Source organism: Neodiprion pinetum, chromosome 5, assembly GCF_021155775.2.
Source record: "Neodiprion pinetum isolate iyNeoPine1 chromosome 5, iyNeoPine1.2, whole genome shotgun sequence".
Lineage (NCBI taxonomy): Eukaryota > Metazoa > Arthropoda > Insecta > Hymenoptera > Diprionidae > Neodiprion > Neodiprion pinetum.
The window spans coordinates 11778716-11794595 of NC_060236.1; the positions used below are offsets into that span (position 1 = coordinate 11778716).

Genomic DNA, 15880 nt, shown 5'->3' on the forward strand with positions numbered 1-15880 from the left:
TAACGCGGCGTCGGGCGGCGCGCGTCATCCGACGCTTCGTGAAAATGCATCGGCGGCGACGGCAAGACGCTGCCCAGCAAACGCAGCCGTAGTTGATCACAAGGTTCAGCAGTGGATCTCATTAATATTGATATTCGCTTGCGATTCGAGAGCTGCGATCCGTTGAGAACGTTTTTATCATTGCCGGTTATCACTACAAGGCGAGTACACAAGAGAAGGCAAATTGTGATCCAGGTGAAAGAATACTTAAATTTTTGTCTCATTATTCTGTAATTGAGGGCATGGGTGGAATAACTGTATGATTGAGCAGAGCAACTTTAATGATATTGTTCTTTGTCGAATTGCGTAAAAGTGATAATTGCTCGCAGACTCTACACAATTTGTTTTTTTTTTTTTTTTTTTCTATTCTAATACGTCTTGTTGTGTTGTGAAATGGGACAAAATGTAAGATGGCGGCGACGTTACGAGCGTGGTGTGAGTATACGTGGTGTGCCTAGGAGTGCAGCTTCTCTCTCTAAAAAAGTTTCTCTCTCGCGCTGGACTGAACTCGAGTAAATCCGGTATCAATGGCGTCAAAATACCCTAGATCTGTGGTGATTAATTGTTGTAACGTTGAATCTGCGCGGGGAAAAGATGAGCGGGTCTTTTGAGTATCTTCGGAGTTGTAGCGATAATGTTACGGGATTCGTGTTCAGGAGAATACATTTAATTTTTCAAACATTTGATAATTCTAATATCAATGCGAGGTCCAAAAAATGAATTACGGAAATTAGGTGTTACGCAATGTGCACGATGTCATTACTGTTATATATTAATAAATGAATAATACTAGATTTTTGCAAGTCTAACCCGAGTTTGAGCTCACTTTAGTCTATTTCCAAAGTATACAAAAAAAACTGAGCCCCATTTAAGAATGTATAGGAAGTACAATCACATTCATAACTTCATAGTTATGACTGCACAATACACGAAAGCGAATTTCCGCTATAAACTTTATATTTATCTGCGATTAACATTTGAAATAATCTATTTTCGATTCACACCACGAATAACCTATATGTTGCACAATACGTAACCGTCAAACTGTAATGGCCGCTGTGAGTTACGTACTCAACACGAGCTTTGTTCGTTTTAGTTACACTTTTCTACACTTTTTATACTTTTCCTGAATCTAGCAAAAGGAAGGTGCCCTTTCCTAGGGAAAGTGTAAAGAGTGTAGAAAGTGTAATAGCGTTTTCCACCGGTTGCACTGAGTGCGTACTGGCTCGAACAGTAGCGGGATTCTGTAACTCTCTACCGACAATTATCGCTGTCGCTAGCCAGCAACAGTTGTCGCTTGCATCGACGATGCTAGCGACGTAGGGTGATTCTGTAACTTAGATGTAACGATATTCATCGATGCAAAACTAGTCACAGGTGCATCGATAAATGTCAATAGATTTTCAGCAAATTTGACAACGTCGCAGATATTATCACTAAAAATCTAGTAAGTTCGGCCAGATTATTTGCGAACGCAAACAAAATCTGTCTCTTTGCCGCGATCTTTCCTCGCGTTGTATAAAAAAACTTTTCTCCGATTAATCAAAAATGGAAAAAAATGGAATAGTGCAAGTATTCTGAGCCCAAACAGTTCCAATGGTTTTAGCTACTTTGAGTACTATCAACTATATAAATGTTGCAATGCTCAACTAAACTGATTTGGAGAAAAGGCCTTATATATGTCCTCTGTTTGTCACCTATTAATGATTAGAATCACTCCGTCCAAGTAATTGTATAAAATTCTGAAATATTTTTTTAGGTTACTTTGACTGAACCCTCTTCATAAATCTATTTCTCAGCATCGAAATAGTTGATTGAATACTATTATTTGATCAACCCTCAAGATATGTTATAAATGTACTTGTATATTTGTAAAGATATTGAGCATTGAGTTAACGTAACCTTAAAAGTATGTATTTGAATTTCATACAATTACTTGGATAATTAACACCGTTTTATATAGAAGGTTAAAACGATTATATTATTGTGCTGAAAAAAATAATTGCTTGTTAAAGTGGATCTTCATATTCACTTGCATGATGAAGTTTTCAATCCGTTTTAAATCTAAATACTATCTTGAAGGCTAGAGAAAAATTCACGCGCAACCAACATATTGACATGTGTTGCACCAATACTATCGTCCACTGTGTCACTGATTATCGTTACGCCTTAGCGAGACTTCCATATCCATCGCTACCCGACCGACAATTAACGTAACCTAACGATTCGAACTAGCGACAAATATCGTTAACAGCGTCGTACAGAATCACTACTAGCGACAATTGTTGATAGGAGGCGTTAACGATAGCGATAATCGTCGCTAGAGAGTTACGGAATCCCGCTACAGGGGGCACTCATTCCGTGCATGCGTCGCCCGGCATCGGGGCAAACCTTCTGAGTGGAATACGCCGTACGGCATACAGGGATGTGACATTCTACATAAGAAATCAATTTTTATAATTATCAATTTTTTCCTAATTTTTTAATTAATTTCAAAACAAACACCATAAATATTTTATTTATCATGTTTTTATTAATTAAAAATAAACAATAGAAATTGTTGTAATATACAGACAAATTTATATTCTTGATTAATGGCCAGTATGAAGCTTGACGAGCCATGTATTGGCCAGCGATAGTTTTGCGTAGCGAGACGAGCTCAGATAGTGAATCAAGAAATCAAATTCGTCAGGTGTATTTGGAAGAAGCTAAGAAAGTTGTAATTCTGAAAATTTAATATACGAAAATATAAGTATAAGTGAATCGGAAATGGCTAAGCAAGTTAAGATGGAAGATATTATGATACCCATTTTTGACGGGGCAAATTATTCAAGTTGGAAAATAAGAATAATGTTATTACTGGAATACAAAAGGTGTAAAGATCCAGCAGTTAGTAATATCACCAATAAGTTTAAAAATAAAGAAGAAGATTGGATAGAAATGGATTTAAAAGCAAGAACGATAATAGTCAGCTCAATCTCCGATAAACAATTAGAATACGTTGGTGAATGCAAAACAGCATTAGAAATGATGACAAGATTTGATAAAATGTATACGACACAATCAACAGCACTGCAAATAATGTGCAGAGGAAAAATCGATGATATTAGATTGACAAACTACCAGTCAATAGAAGAATTTTTTGTAGAGTTTGAAAAATTAACAAATGAATTTAAAGCAGCTGGAGGAAAGATAGACGAAACAGAAAAAATGAGATATTTGATCAAAGCTTTGCCACCAAGCTACAGTTATATTGGCGACTTTCTTGATGTAATACCAGAAGAGCAAAGAACCGTTGATTACTTGAAGTCCAAAATAAAGGAAAAGAATTTGAATTCGAACGACACAAACAATAAAAGTAATGTCAGCACATTTGGTGCAAAAACACAAGATAAGTGCTACAACTGTGGTATACCAGGTCATCACAAGAAAGACTGTAAAAAGGGACAACACAACAACAGAGAAAGGGGTATTCAAGTCAATCAAGGACAGCGAAGTCATCAGCGAGGCTATTACAGAGGTGGATATCACCAAGGTCGAGGCAGAGGACAAGGTCAATCCAGAGAAGACTATTCCAGCAATCAACAGGGCAACTACTCATCGGAGACTTGGTCAACAGAGGTATGCAAAGAAAAAGCAGCGGACTACAACGTCAACAGAGAAAAACTTAGATATTATAAAATGAGACAGGTAAATCATGTAACAAGTTTGAACGAAAATTATACCGAAATAAGTTGGTTACTAGATAGTGGTTGTACAGACCATATTATAAAAAATGATAAATTCTTTTATGATTATGTGGATTTGAAAATTCCAATTGATGTTAAAATGCCTGATGGAAAAAATTTGAAAGCTACAAAAATTGGAAATATCAAAATTTTTCTAAAAAATTATTATAATCAGGTAAAAATTGATTTAAAGAATGTATATTACGTTGAAGGCATAAGACAAAATTTATTAAGTTTTTCTAAGATAACAACAAATTATACAATACTAGCTAAAAATGAAAGTGCCAAAATTTATAATGAATCAAGACAGTTAGTAGCTGTTGCAAACAAAGTAGATAATTTATACACTTTGAAAAGTTTTATTTCAAAAGGAAACAATAATACAACGTATGTAAATTCCATAAAAATTACTGATAAAGAGAAATGGCATAGAGCATTAGGTCATGTAAATTTTCAATATTTAAACAAATTAGTGAAGGAAAAATTAGTTGATGGATTACCGAATAAAATCGAAAGCACTGATATGAAATGTGCAAATTGTATAGAGAGCAAAATGCCTAATGTACCATTTGAAAATAACAGAACAAAAACTAGTGAAATCCTAGAACTAATTCATACAGATCTAAATGGTCCACATAGCACGATTGGCTACGGTGGAGAAAAATATTTTTTAACATTTGTAGATGATTATAGTAAATGCACAAGAATCTTTTGTATCAAAAATAAATCAGAAACAGCGAGTTGTCTAAAAGAATTCGTAAATTTGGTAGAAAATAAATTCAATAAAAAAATAAAGAAATTACGCTGTGATAATGGCAAAGAATACGTAAATCGCGAAATTTATGATTTTGTTAAATCCAAAGGAATTGAATTGTTACCATGTCCACCCTACGTCCATGAATTAAATGGAGTAGCGGAAAGATATAATAGATCTGCAATGGACATAGGTAGATGTCTAATGCGAGAAGCCGAAATACATAGAAGGTATTGGCCAGAAATTATGAAAACAGTAGCATATTTAAAAAATCGTACAATTGCAAATACGGAGGAGAATAAAACTCCCTATGAAATATTTTTAAAAAAAAACCAAATGTAAAAAATTTGAAAATTTATGGAAGTCGAGTTTTTGTTAGAATTCCGGAAGCTTTAAGAAAAAGTAAATGGGACGACAAAGCACAATTAGGCGTACTAGTAGGATATATTGAAAATGGATATAGAGTTCTAGTAAATAATAGAGTAATCAATGCTAGACATGTACAAATTGTTGAAGAAAATACTAAAATAATATGTTTGGAAAAACTTGATGAAGAAAGCGATAACGATTCGGAAAATAGCGAATCTAAAACCTCAGATCAGGAAGCGTTTGGAAGCAATGAAATTGATTCAAATGAAAACAATCCCTTACATTCTACTCATCCTCTCGAGGAAAGTAGAAGTAATAGAACTAGAATTAATTCAACTCAAAATGATATTGAAAGTGAAAGTGATGAAAATGCAACAGTAAAAAGAACATCACACAGAAATAAAAGTCCTATAAACAGGTACGGAAATCCTGTATCACATTTTATTTATGTTCATTATGTTGATGCAAATGTACCAAATACTTTCGAGGAGGCGTTAAACTCCAGTGATAGTAAAAAATGAAAAATAGCAATGGATTCTGAAATAGATAGTTTAAAGAAAAATAATACATGGAAAATTGTTGAAAGACCAAAAGATAAAAAAGTAATTGATGTCAAATGGGTCTATAAAAGAAAAGATAATAATATTTATAAAGCAAGATTAGTTGCAAGAGGATTCCAACAAAGGGAATACACTGAAAATGTTTATTCACCAGTGGGTCGAATGCAAACATTGAAAATTTTATTGTCATACAGTTGCAAAAATAATCTATTTATTGAACAAATGGATGTTGAAACAGCCTTCTTAAATGGCGATGTAAAATCAGAAGTGTATATAAACGAACCAAAAGGTTACGAAACAGGGGACAATAAAGTTTGTAAATTGCAAAAGGCACTCTATGGTCTAAAAGAAAGTCCGAGAGCTTGGTATGACTGTTTCAATAAGTTTGTCGAAAAATTAAATTTTGTAAGAAGTAATTATGATTACTGTTTATATGTGAAAAATACAAGCAAAGATCCAATATATATATTAGTATTTGTAGATGATCTTTTGATCTGTTACAAAGATAAAAAAGAAATAAACAAAGTTAAAGCTAGTCTAATGGAAAAATTTGTTATGAAAGATTTAGGAAAGATTAAAAATTATATCGGAATAAATATTGATTATAACAAAGATAAGGGTAAAATGACTTTAAGTCAAGAAACATATATTGAATCATTGGCTGTAAAATACAATTTAGAAAATTCTAAGTTATACGATACTCCAATGGAGACAAATCTTAAATTAGAACAAGCAAATGAAATCAATGAAAATATAAAATATAGAAATTTAATCGGCGAGTTGTTGTATATCAGCACAGGCACAAGGCCAGATATAGCTTTCAGTGTAAACTATTTGAGTCGATATCAAAGTTGTTTCGACCAAACACATTTCAAATATGCAATGAGAATTCTAAAGTATTTGTATAAGACCAAAGGTTTAAAACTAACATATTACAATAATATAAATTGTGAAATATTAGATTGCATGGTAGATTCTGATTACGCAGGAGATAATGTAGATAGAAAATCTACAACGGGTTTTGTAATAAGATTATATGGAAACTTGATTTTCTGGAAAACTCATAAACAGAGTCCAGTAACAAAATGTTCAACTTTTGCAGAATATACTGCTATGTCAGAAGCAACAACAGAAATATTGTTCGTTAGAAATTTGTTAAGCGAAATGTTTAATGTAAAGTTTGATAAACCGATAAAAATATATGAAGATAATTCAGGCGCAATCGCGATAGCAAAGTTTGGAAATTTTACAAAAAACTCAAAGCACATCGAGGTGCAATATCATTATATAAATGAAAATTATGAAAATGGAGTAATTGACATTGTGAAAATAGAGTCAAATTTAAATATAGCGGATATGCTTACTAAGAGTCTAAATAAGATAAAATTTATAAAGAATCGAGAAGAACTCAGAGTGATTTAAAAGTTCCAAAGTAATGCTAATTATGTTAGAATCAAGATTATAAATTTAAGGAGGCGTGTTGTAATATACAGACAAATTTATATTCTTGATTAATGGCCAGTATGAAGCTTGACGAGCCATCTATTGGCCAGCGATAGTTTTGCGTAGCGAGACGAGCTGGCGCGGGACCGTACGCGCCAAGATTCAATCCAGCTCTCTTCTCCTGGACTCCTTGTTAATAGGACATGTCGCACAGTCCTTTATGTAAATAGTCATTATACGTTAATAAACTACTTTAATATTAATTCCATAGAACCACACTCCCTCTTTTATATCCACAGAAATAATAAACATAAATTAAAGTTTTAGAATAATCAACATTAAAATTGAAAGGTTTTTCTTTCTTTCAACATAAATTAAAAAAATTAAACTATTCAAATAAAAAAGAACTAGAAATCCGTAGGCAATGAGTTGAGGAATAACAGCTTAGGTAACCGTTTGGATAAAATTCGGCTCTTGGTCTTTGTTAATATGGCGCCAGCTTTCGAGAACAATCTCTTTGCTGGAGCCGAAGAAGCCGGTACCAAAAGGTGCTTACACGCCAACTGTGTCAGTTGGGGATAAGCTCCTTCATATCTTCTCCAGGATTCTAAAGCATCTTCTTTTAACTCTATTAGAGGCGCAGCTATGTACAAGCTTAATTCGGATGTCTGGCTGTAACTTTGACTGGTTCTCATAGTTTCCACGAACAGCTTGTTGTGGGTTTCCCAAATGTCATCATTATCGACTTGATCAGCGGCCGAAGTTATTGACAGTGCACAATGCTCAGGTTCGCGGTTTTCTTCAATGGATCGTCTAATGTAGTTTATAGTTCTTGTCAATGATGCTCCATCATCAAGGTGTAATTTTTTGAAACGAGGATCTAAAAATGTTGCAGTAGTAAATAAATGAACTTTTTGTATATGCTCAAATCTTTTGTTAAATTCATTTAATAATGAACTTTTTAATTGGATGGCCAAATCATGTGATGGATCTGTTTTTTCCAAATACTGTTTCAAGCACTTTATCATGGGAATAGCTTTGCTTGCGCTGACATATTTTTCACTACACATCTCCTCGGTTACTTTTTCAAACGGTTTGAGTATTTTTACGACCTCTTTCAGTACAGCAATTTCACTAGCTTGAATCATAGGCGGAGCATTAGGGTGATTCAACAGAATGCCACCCACTGTCCTACTCATAGCTAAAAACCTTTCAAGCATGTGCAATTGAGAATTCCACCGTGTTGAAACATCGCCTATCAGGTGTTTAATTTTTCCTTCCGGTACATTTGCAGCCTTTTGAGAATTCATCAATTGGTCTGCACCAACTCCGCTCTGATGGAACCATTGTACAATTTTGCGAACTTTATCAATGAATAATTTTATTTCTATCACCATGACTGAATTTTGCACAACAAGGTTTAACGTGTGTGCTATGCAGCGAATATGCTTTGCTCTTCTAAATGCAAATTCAATGGCTTTTACAATATTTGCACCATTGTCGGTAGTGACTGCCACAATTTTTACTTCAGGTATTTCCCATTTTTCGCAAATATTTTTTATGGTGGTTGATAGGTATTCGGTGGTATGACTCTCTGAAAGTGGCTCACAAGCTATATTGAAAGAAAAAATCTTAAAATTTTTGATAAAATGAATAGTTACTCCCAGATGGCTTTTCATTTGCAAATCTTTCCATTTGTCAATCGTTAAACATATATTGGTAACGGATTGTAACTTGTTGATTATAATAGCTTTTTTCTCTTCGTATTTTCCATCAATCATGCCGGTTATCGTTTTGCGACATGGGATTTTATATATTGGTGCAAGTAATTTAATCAATTTTCCAAACCCTTCTCCTTCGACCACGCTGAAAGGAAAATTATCGCGGTATATCAATTGTGCTATAGCGTCTGCAATCTGTTTGTTTTTTGAACCCCCTGATCCAAATTCTAATATTTTTGAGAATGATGCTTCTATGCCCATTTTTTGTCGTTTAGGAGATGAAGGCCCTACAGGATCTTCAATTTGAGATGCGGAAGTGGTCGGCATCATAATCATAGAGTCTTCAGAATATGTAGATGTCGATGGCTTAGCAGACAAAGCTGCAATTGATTCTTCCTACCAATTGTTTCCCGACTTGGCTGCATGATCCTACAACAAAATTAAAATTGGTTAAAAATATCCTTTAGCAAATGGCCACTAAACTAAAAAAATATTACATATCATAAATAGCCAATTAAAATAAAAATAAATTTTGACTCGATTAATCACTGTTTAGATCGTAAATTGATTTATTATCTGAATAGGTAAGTATATCTTCCGATTTGTAAATACTCAACCCTAAACTACAAATCTCAAAATGAAACTTTGACTTGCATGTCATTATTCATATTGCCCGGGCATTTTAAATAGTGCCCTGATTTATCATTTGGTTGGTTCAAAGCAGAAAATAGTAGGTACTTACCTCTTTATTTTCAATACTACTTATGATACCAGAGTGTTTCATTTCTATGTGTTGCTTTAAATTGGTTGTATTAATACACGTTTTTAAAATTTTAGGGCAATATTTACATTTAGCATTGCCAGATTTATTGTCAACATGAAAATATTGACGCTAACTACTTGTCGCTCTTTTGGTTGTTGACATTGTTAAAAACAAGATTTTTAGAAACACTAATTTTTTTTTGTCACGAAAAACTGTCAAAATTGTCGTTTGAAAAATGGAGTTTCAATAACGAATAGTGAATGACATATCAGCCGAATGTTGGTAAAATAAATAGTACAATCGTTGCCTAACTCCATCTAGTGAATGTTTGATTAGCTAAATTAATGAAGTAATGTTTCAAAAGCACAGAAAGGCTGTCATCGTAGACGCACAGATGGCGGTAATATAATATTATCTCCATGGAGATAGTATTCTTTCATAGTTCGCGCTCCGGGTTATAAAAGACCAGGCCTGATGTCGGGGGGTGGCAGATAAAAAATCGACTATGATTGATTTTTTATTATAAAAAAAATCGATTATTAATCGATTATTTGGAATATTAAAATCGAGTATAAAAATCGATTTTTACTTAAAAAAAATCGATTTTAATCGATTATTTCCATAATCGATCATTTTTTCACATCACAACGGCCGTACCCAGGTAGCATTCTGTCGCAAGTTCACGTTATGGTGGTCACGTGGCGCGTGCATTGCTCTGGCGGCAGACCACTATCTGCCTGTTTCCGCAGTTGTAGGATGACGTGCGCATCTGTGCTTTCGACAGAAGCTTGCTGCAGATCATGCATGATTCTCGAAGAGACTGCCGGTATTCACGAAGAGCAGAATGCACAGGTTCTCATTGGCAAATAAAAAAAAAAGAAAACTACATATTGTAAGATTTATTTCAAATATAATATTCAAAATCACAGAACATGGCAGGTCATTCGTTCACTATAATCGTTATACTATATAATTATAATAATATTTATATTTTATATCATTAATATGCGGCTATAGTAAAATATATGATATATTACACCCATATACATATATAGGTATAATATAAGTTTGCATATTTTTTACTTTTACTTAAAGATAATTAGTTATAAACGTGTTACAGTTACTCGCGAGCAAAAATGAACAAGAAAAACACTGACTTACAAATCTACGTCTACAACAAAACTAGAAGAGAGGGTCTCTTCTACCGTTGTACAGTTATTAATATAAATATGTCTAGTTACATTTTTATACGTTGTAGCTTAAAATTATCAACTATTGTACTGTAGTTGATAATTTTAAGCTTTAAGTTAGATTTTTATACGTTGTAGCTTAAAATTATCAACTACAGTACAATAGTTGATAATTTTAAGCTACAACGTATAAAAATGTAACTAAAGACATATTTATAATAGTATTGATAAATTGATATCAAATGAGTAGAACAGTAGATAATAATGAAGTAGTTGAAATCAAAAAATAAAAATTAATACTTTATATAAATGTCAGAAGACTAAAATTTATACCAGATACCAAAAGCGTCTACAGTATCTAAATGTTAGCTATTTTATAGCTATGTTAGTACAAACCCGTCGCATTTGTTGATATAGGTATAATGTTTCATTGGAAAACATATAGCTACATGTCACTTGTGGATATCACAGCTGCAGTACCAATTATAAATACTGTGCTTGAGCATAAACATAAAAACTAACATCACAGCTATACGTACTAAAATATTTCTCAGTCAAACAAAGTACATAGGTACGTATGTTTGAATACAGGTAGGATCTTTAATAGGGAAATTGTGGGTCTCTTATTCCGCAGTGTCATTGTCCTGGGTGTTCAACCTCGTAACGATGAGCCATTTCAGCCATATATTTTTGTCTGCGACCCTCCACATGGACAGAGCGATTGGCACGTCGTTTTGCATCCTGCAATCTTTTTTGTGCGCCCCGAATTGCCTCTTGTATCAGTCTCGCTAATTCTGTACTATCATGTGGCTGTGGTATCGACACTCACGTAAGGCATCTGCGTAAACAATCATCGAAACCTTGCATTGAATATAGCGTAACGTATTATTAGTCAATAACGATAATCTTAGTCATACACACCAAAAAATACCTTTCCGATACAGGTATTAAATAACGATCGGAGATTCTCTTTATCTGAAACAGACTTTCCAGTCCAAGAGAATTTTTGTGTCAGGCTATCCGTCATGGCTTCCTTCAGAAATTGGTTGAGAGCATCTCTAGATGTGACACCACCAACGTTAATAAGATAGTGTTTCTGAAATTCATATCACTCGTTTTTAAACTTGCAATAAACGTCACTGAAATTAGTTACCACCCGAGAAAAAATACAGTATCGGGTGATATGATAAAACTATAATGCTTACTAGAGATCGTTGTCTTTCAGGATCTTCTTCAAACTCTTGGAATACCTCCAAGGAATCAATCCGGAGCATCATCTATGAAGCATCTGAACTTTATTTTTACTAAATGATTCTTGAAGTGGATACCACCACTGGCGAAAACCTCTTGGACTTCATTTGTGAACATTTTAAAGAAATTGTTCGGATCTTTCGGCTTACCCTTCCCATAATAGACACCTGCGATAAGTATAGAGCTATCAGGAATATTTATTATTCAGAACTGGATAGGCCAATACTGAGTTGAACCGTCTTTTGCGCCAGCCGCTCCATCAGTACTAACATCGATTTCTAAGATATTAGGTATGGCATATGTGTGTTTGGAAAGCTCTTTTAAAATTCCAGCAAGAAAACTTACATGCCAATATTTTCCGGGTTCAACATCAATCAATTCAACGCGACGATTGCAAGTCCCAATCAATATTCTTACATCTTCTGGACGAGAAGCCAAACAGCAATGTGATCTGAGAACTGTAAGTATTGAGTTCACTTGAACATTGTCGATGTTATTCTCAATAAAACAATCAGCTAACTGTTTTCGAAAGCAATTTTTAATCGAGTACTGCCTTCTTCACCCATAGACTGACTGTTACTATCGTCTTCACAGATAGCATCTGAATTTGAACACCCAGATTCGGAAGAATTATCTTTCGCCTCGTGAGCTAAGTTATTCCACGTAACTGAACTTTGCGGTTCGTAAGGAGGACTGTCATTTGGTAAAAAAGATGCTACAACGTTTCCATTATTCAAAGATATTTCCCCAGAACTATCATTATTGACGATATTGCAACGTAAATAAGGATTAGCATCGGCATGCCTCGCCATTCTACAGTCATTCAATCGATTATGCCGTTGCCTTTGTGAGTTGACGAAAGGGGTTTCGTTTCAGCCTAATCATGATTCAGGCATGTATATAGACAAGCTACAGAAATTATTAATAATATTGCATATAGTTATAGTAAAGACAAATAAAAATCTCTGAGAATTACGTGACTTTAAATAAGACGAAATATCACTTTCGTACGTAAAAGTAATAGCAATGGCCAAAAATTTAGCTTAAAAAGTGAGCTGATATAGGTAATATTGTATTATATGACAACATTTGGACACGACATGCAGGTCTCCATATGTGCATTAATTTTGAAAGATAATTTGAAACAACACTTACGCTGTGAAATGAGGTAATGTATATCTTTCTGTTTTCCTTCCAGCACGTGTATGTCTTACGGCTGATAAAATATCGTCGACTATATATTTACACGTTTTACTGGGAAGCCCCGGTTCCCGCTATTATTGTATGTAATATAGGTATAGGGTATAAGCATCCTGCGCGTACGTGCAGGAAGCTTGCGAAGTACGAAGAACATAATTGCGGCAGACGTCGCATGAAGGCTGCAGCAAGCTCTGTTTGACAGTCCCATACAGCTTTGCTGTTTGCTCGCTTGTTTTGAGTCGTCATGAACGTAATGTTGAACGAATGGTCGTAATTTCGGGGACAGATTTTTTTGCCGGTACAGTGCGCCACTTTTTAAGAAGTACTCGTTTAAATTGTTACGCGGGAAGTCTTGTTGCTATTGACACCTCTCTGGAAAAAAATATTCTGAGAAATGTGGAATTAAATATAAAGTTTTAGGAAATTTTAAGAAATTTTTCAAGTGCTTTAAATTCAACAATATAGAGAGGGTTAAGAGATAATCTGCAAAGCTGAAAACATCTGGTATTAATGAATAATAATAATACAAAAATTAGCAGGCACCATACCATTTTTTTCAATGAAAAAAAAATAAATAAATACTAAAAAAGGTTTTGAAATGAGTAAAGTAAATAATAATGCAATTTTTTTTTTAAATTTTATGGTTAAAATATTTTTCAAAATTACCAAATGCCTATTTATTTCAATATTACGATAAATACACTTGATGAAAAAAAAAGTAACCAACAAGTTATTGTCAAATATATTATTTATTAAAATAGTTTAAATTACAAACAAAACATGTTAAATATTTAAAAACCAAACTATTCAAGTTTTACGTGTATTATTCAGCATATTGTTTTGGTGATCAAAAATTTTGAATTATTATTTAAATTAGAGAGAGATAAATTATTTTTCTTATTAATAAATGCGAGTTAATGTAATTTAGAATTTTTACGCCCTTTTTTACATTTAACTTTCCTCTCCGTAGCACTTTTATTAAAACATTTGACTAGAAAATGCCCCCGCATTATAATGAAACTGTTAATTATTTTTTTTGTTAATTCTTCAGTTATAACATAAAGCTGTAAAACATAATGTAAATTAGTAGCGGGTTAATTTTCATAGCAACAACATTTACTCATCAAATATTAATAAGGTTTATGTTATTTCTAAAAAATTTGTATTAGGAAAAATGTACGATAAATGGTTAATCAACTACCCAGCAGTAAGTATTGTATAATGAAGTACCCCTTTTTTTATCAGTAGTCATACGTGAGCCTTTGAGTTTGAGAGTGTCAAAAATTGCTTTAGGAAACCCAAAAGCGCTATCACATTAAAGTGTCTTTACATGGTAAAGGTAAAATATTTTTTATCCAAATGTGTTCATACAGAGCACTACTTTTAATGCTCATTAAAAGGCATTCATACACCCATTCAACGGAATACCGGCGTTGTTTTGCAGTCTTAGCTTTAGCAGCCAACAAACAATTTTTAACTGTTTCTTGCTGTAAAGCTGGTAATTCGGCAATTTTCTCCAACAAAACTTCTTTAATCTCAGCACATTGGTTTTTTAAATTAAATAATTCTTGCTTTAAATTTTTATTCTGAAAAATAAATATCCAAAAATTTGCAGAAAATAAATACAAACAATTAGAAATGATCATACCTGCGTCAAACGTTAAAAATGAAAAAAATTTATCAGATATTATCATCAACAACGGAGAAACCCGGAAAATACCAAGTACAGAAAAATTTCTGATTACTTCAACTCCGCAAAATTGAAGTTACAGCCTTTGTAGATTCTAAATATATTCATATCAACAAAAAATTGAAGTGACAACTTAAAAATGCTTACGAAGCTTGAAAGCCATAGATAGAACGAGTTGCATACTCCGATTTTCTTTTGGAATATATTTCGGACTTACAAGGACAGTAACATCTCTTTAAGAGAAAGTACGTGACTAGAAAAAATTATTTCATATTTATTACTATTTGCAAATTCTACAGATTTCACAAGAATATGAAAATATTTCTCATTTTTCAAGAACTGTTAGATAAAGTTTTAAACTTCAAGCGCACTCATAAATACATACATAAATACATTACGCGTTTTCAAATTTATTCTGTGTTTGAAAAAGCCTTGTCGCAAGTGTTTATTTGCAATTAATATTTTTTAGTTGCAAGATATTCATTAAGAATTAAATAAAAATAAAACTTTACCGAATGAACAACTCGTTTGAGCTGTCTGCGTTGCAAATCATGGCGATGTTTAAAATTCATCCATCGAGCTTCATTACTTATTGTATGACTCTTACGCTTTTGAATCAAACGTCTCAATTTTCGACAAGTAATACATCTATACTGCTCAACTTTTCTTTTATACCTTTCCTCCGGTATTAAGGTGCCGCTGACCTGGCATGTCCTATATATATTTCGTGACGTCAGAAGCGGGGAAATCGCCCGCACAAATCCTGATAAAACGGGGGTAGAATCTGACTGGGAAAATTTTTAAAAGATAGCTTGAATAAAATTGTACGTCTGTATCTCAGTCACTACTATCGAAGATCATTGATAACGTCTAATAAAAATAATGATGAACTCAATAAAATCACGTCGCGTCAAACATGGCCGATCGGGCTAGCGACTTGTTAAATATTCACCGTTTGTACGATATCAGAATTTCTTTCACTTTTGCCAGGGAGATACCGACGTACAAAAACACACACGTAATCCGGGAAAACCTATAGCACCAGTCAGTTTGCTGTAAATATGGCACGATTTGTGCGGGCGATTTTCAGGTGACAGGAGCCCGTTCTGATGCACGAGAAGTCTGTAATTTAGTTCAACGTTGAACCTCCAGAAGCGCTGTAGTCGACCGAA

General features: G+C 33.5%; 1 long non-coding RNA gene across 3 annotated transcripts; it reads right to left on the minus strand.

Annotated features, from left to right (window-relative positions):
* Window positions 1–11127: 11127 nt before the first annotated feature.
* Window positions 11128–13252, minus strand: LOC124218997 (uncharacterized). Of its 3 annotated transcripts, XR_006883292.2 has the most exons (5): window positions 12974–13252; window positions 12164–12276; window positions 11773–11985; window positions 11489–11663; window positions 11128–11405 (listed from the first exon to the last, which is right to left on the minus strand). It is a non-coding gene; the product is annotated as an uncharacterized lncRNA (long non-coding RNA). The 3 variants fall into 3 exon arrangements; XR_011177158.1 differs by lacking the exon at window positions 12974–13252 and having other exon boundaries at window positions 11129–11405; window positions 12164–12321; XR_006883293.2 differs by lacking the exon at window positions 12974–13252 and having other exon boundaries at window positions 11386–11427; window positions 12164–12321.
* Window positions 13253–15880: the final 2628 nt, after the last annotated feature.